Below are 5,188 nucleotides of genomic sequence, written 5' to 3'. Positions count from 1 at the left end.
AGTTAACCCTAAGTGTATTGCATGTGTAAATCTGTCTTACACCCGTTGTATGTGAACGTAAGGATCTATCACACCCGATCATCACGTGGTGCTTCGAAGCGACGAACTGTAGCAACGGTGCACAGTTAGGGGAGAACACTTCTTGAAATTTTGTAAGGGATCATCTTATTTACTACCGTCGTTCTAAGTAAACAAGATGCATAAACATAATAAACATCACATGCAATTATATAGTAGTGACATGATATGGCCAATATCATATAGCTCCATTGATCTCCATCTTGGGGCTCCATGATCATCTTGTCACGTCATCGACATGCAAGTCGCGATTCCTATTACAAGAACATGATCAATCTCATACATCACATATATCATTCATCACATCCTTTTGGCCATATCACATCACATAGCATACCCTGCAAAAACAAGTTAGACGTCCTCTAATTGTTGTTTGCATGTTTTACGTGGCTGCTATGGGTTTCTAGCAAGAACGTTTCTTACCTACGCAACACCACAACGTGATATGTCAATTGCTATTTACCCTTCATAAGGACCCTTTTCATCGAATCCGTTCCGACTAAAGTGGGAGAGACAGACACCCGCTAGCCACCTTATGCACCAAGTGCATGTCAATCGGTGGAACCTGTCTCACGTAAGAGTACGTGTAAGGTCGGTCCGGGCCGCTTCATCCCACAATACCGTTGAAACAAGATTGGACTAGTAACGGTAAGCATATTGAACAACATCAACGCCCACAACTACTTTGTGTTCTACTCGTGCATAGAAACTACGCATAGACCTAGCTCATGATGCCACTGTTGGGGAACGTAGCAGAAATTCAAAATTTTCCTACGTGTCACCAAGATCTATCTATGGAGAAACCAGCAACGAGGGGAAGGAGAGTGCATCTACATACCCATGTAGATTGCTAATCGGAAGCATTCAAGAGAACGGGGTTGATGGAGTCGTACTCGTCGTGATTCAGATCACCGATGATCCTAGTGCCGAACGGACGGCACCTCCGCGTTCAACACACGTACAGCCCGGTGACGTCTCCCATGCCTTGATCCAGCAAGGAGAGAGGGAGAGGTTGAGGAAGACTCGATCCAGCAGCAGCACAACGGCGTGGTGGTGGTGGAGGAGCGTGGCAATCCTGCAGGGCTTCGCCAAGCACCTGCGGGAGAGGAGGAGGTGTCACGGGAGGGAGGGAGGCGCTAGGGACTCAGGTAAGGATGTCCTCCCTCCCCTCCACTATATATAGGGGCATGGGAGAGGGGGGAGGCGCAGCCTTGCCCCTTCCTCCAAGAAAGGGGTGCGGCCAAGAGGGGGGGAGGAGTCCATCCTCCCCAAGGCACCTCGGAGGTGCCTTCCCCTTTGTGGACTCTTCCCTCCCCAAGTTTCCTTGGCGCATGGGCCTCTTGGGGCTGGTGCCCTTGGCCCATATAGGCCAAGGCGCACCCCCTACAGCCCATGTGGCCCCCCGGGGCAGGTGGCCCCACCCGGTGGGCCCCCGGGACCCTTCCGGTGGTCCCGGTACAATACCGATGACCCCGAAACTTGTCCCGATGGCCGAAACAGGACTTCCTATATATAAATCTTTACCTCCGGACCATTCCGGAACTCCTCGTGACGTCCGGGATCTCATCCGGGACTCCGAACAACATTAGGTAACCACCTACAAGCTTCCTTTATAACCCTAGCGTCATTGAACCTTAAGTGTGTAGACCCTACGGGTTTGGGAGACATGCAGACATGACCGAGATGTTCTCCGGTCAATAACCAACAGCGGGATCTGGATACCCATGTTGGCTCCCACATGTTCCATGATGATCTCATCGGATGAACCACGATGTCAAGGACTTAATCAATCCCGTATACAATTCCCTTTGTCTAGCGGTATTTTACTTGCCCGAGATTCGATCGTCGGTATACCGATACCTTGTTCAATCTCGTTACCGGCAAGTCTCTTTACTCGTTCCGTAACACATCATCCCGTGATGAACTCCTTGATCACATTGTGCACATTATGATGATTTCCTACCGAGTGGGCCCAGAGATACCTCTCCATTTACACGGAGTGACAAATCCCAGTCTCGATTCGTGCCAACCCAACAGACACTTTCGGAGATACCTGTAATGCACCTTTATAGCCACCCAGTTACGTTGTGACATTTGATACACCCAAAGCATTCCTACGGTATCCGGGAGTTGCACAATCTCATGGTCTAAGGAAAAGATACTTGACATTAGAAAAGCTTTAGCATACGAACTACACGATCTTTGTGCTATGCTTAGGATTGGGTCTTGTCCATCACATCATTCTCCTAATGATGTGATCCCATTATCAATGACATCCAATGTCCATGGTCAGGAAACCGTAACCATCTATTGATCAATGAGCTAGTCAACTAGAGGCTTACTAGGGACATGGTGTTGTCTATGTATTCACACGTGTATTATGATTTCTGGATAATACAGTTATAGCATGAATAAAAGACTATTATCATGAACAAAGAAATATAATAATAACATATTAATTATTGCCTCTAGGGCATATTTCCAACAGGTGCTTCTATTTGTTAGTGCATGTTTCATCAACTAGTCCCACTATTACAGTAACTCACTCTATCAATATATGTGCCAACAGGGATGCTCAATTTTGGTGGAACTGCACAAAAACTTTGGGTGCTTCATTGCCTCGACAACTTCCTTCCTTTCCTGTCAGTGGCTAATCTGGGCTTGCTTCCTTCCTTTGCTGTCAGTCGCTTCGCTTATCTCGGCTTCCAGTCAAAGGAAATAGTAATTGATATGCTACCTCACACAGGTTGGTACTGGTCTTTATCCTGATTATTGTGCTTGTCATATGTATTGGTAACTTGGTATTGTGCTACTGTTTGCCGATTTTATAAAGGAGTAACTTGGATCCTGAACTCGCAGGCAAATCATTACATTGGGTGATTTCAGTAGAACTGGATAAAAAGATCAGATGGACAGATACTTATGTTGCTGCTACGTACTCCAAAGTTCACTCAGACAAGCATCGATGTTGACAAGAAGAAGTGCCTATATTCATTCAAGTATCAACTGGCGTCAACCAGTTGTAAAACTCCAAGTATTAGGAGAGTGAACGCCAAAAATATTGCTTGGGGCATAGCCCAGAAAAACACAGTCCAGTGTTTGGTCCCAACTTGTGCCTTTTGGTTATCGGCACATATGGTAGTGAACTGTATGGCATGGAGTCTAAAGATTCCAGACAAGTTGGTTGACGTGTATATTCATCTGGCACTTAATTAGTCTGCATGCCAGGGATGCTCCATTTCAGTTGAACTGCACAAAAAATTTGGGTGGTTCATTTTCTCAACCGCCTCCTTTCTTGTCTACAATGCAGAATTTTGGGGAGCTACAGGACCAAGATGAGCCAGTAAACTAGTTGGATGAAAGTAGTGGCCAAGTTGCTCAAACCTCCCTCGACACGAGGCCACTATTTGAGGATAAACCTACAAGCAAAGTTCAGATTGTCTGTGCTGCCTCTTATGTACTCGAAAGTTTACTCGTACAAGCATTAATTTTAGCAAGAAGTACCTTTGACTGAACACCATTTACCAGTCTGTACCCTAGGTAATTAAAGTTCATCCATGGATGATATTGGCAGTGATCTCAATCATTTGGATGCATAAACATACTGAACATGTGTATATCTGAATCTTTTTTTGAATTATCTATGAATATTGTCGTGTGATCTATCAATCATTTGGATTCATAGACATGCTAAACTTGTGTATATATGAATCTTTTGAGTTGTTGATTGTGAATGTTGGCTATGAATATGAACATGTCCTGTGAAGCTGAGTTTGATACGAATGTTTACCTTTTCTGTTATACTTGTGTGTGAACTTGTTAGTATGCCTACTGTGGGATTTGTGACGTGTGGGTGTCAACGGCACACCTTCTTCCTGAGAAAATTGCACCTACTTTGTTAGGGTAGCAACGGCACATCAGCTCTTTTTAATCTTTTTGCTCTGTCTTCCCCCCTCCCCCGCTCAACCCTTGCCATAATGTTTTCGGCCTCAAAACAAACATAGTACTGCAATGTTTTGGGGGCTTGATGAAAAATCGAGTGTTGTTTTCTGTAGATTGTCCGGCCGGCAAATGGGCTGCTGGTCCACCACAGACTGGGAGGCTAAAAATACAAGTTGTATGGTGCAGAGGCAAGTAAAAAAACGCCATCGAGAGCCATCCACTGAAGAAAAAAATCGCTCCTGATGTGCTTCTTCAGTTGCGCCGCCGGCCCCCTCTTTAATCCAGTTCGCTCAGGGATCTAGCTTGTATCTTTTTTCCAGAGGGCGAACAAGTATCATCTAGGCCTAGGTTTTGTTTTTTAACATGCGTAGCCCACGACATACGGAGATAGTGGTTTCAACTTATTTTTTGAGGTCCATACCGGCCTATGGTTTTTTTCTTAAAGATCGGCAGCCCAATGTATTTTTTAATGAAACACATATCACTGTTCTATTTATCTATATATAAGAATAATAATGTTGTGTCCAATTTATGTTTTCCCTTCTAACCACATTATATTGCTATTATTGTATATTTTATAGAGACTTATATATACATTATAAAAACATCCCACGTGTTATTAACTTATAAAAGTAAATGTTTAACAGAAGTTGGCAAAAAAAATCCTGGTTGTTTTTGACTCACAGGCAAGGAAAATCCTGGTGATTGCGTATAAAAGCTTGCGAAGATTTTAAGGACCAATGTACTAATAACGCGCTCATTTTTATTTTGAGCAATAACTCGCTAATTTGTTGATTTTATATATAAAGAATGTGTCGCTTCGGTTTATTTTTTGATATTAATTGCTCCTTCTAACCTAACATTATATATAGAACGAGCCCAGCTAATTCGTGTATTTCAAGAAAGTGCAAATGGGCTGTGATTTCTTAGAAAATATAAATGGGCCGCATTGACGCGAAATTATTTGTTCACCCAGCCCAGCAAATGGACTGTACATTATAGAAAACATGGATTAAATATATGCCATATTTTTGCAGGCTGACATGTGGGCCAATAGGTCGAAGCCTACGCAGGGCATTGTCAACTTGGTCAACAAATGATTGTGACATCCATAACCATTGGATTTATATCCAACGGCCGGCATGCACCTTCAATCTCTCGTCGTCTT

Source organism: Triticum dicoccoides, chromosome 1B (assembly GCF_002162155.2).
Source record: "Triticum dicoccoides isolate Atlit2015 ecotype Zavitan chromosome 1B, WEW_v2.0, whole genome shotgun sequence".
In the NCBI taxonomy this organism is placed as follows: Eukaryota; Viridiplantae; Streptophyta; class Magnoliopsida; order Poales; family Poaceae; genus Triticum; species Triticum dicoccoides.
The sequence above is the reverse complement of the archived record's forward strand: the minus strand, read 5'-3'. Positions refer to the sequence as shown.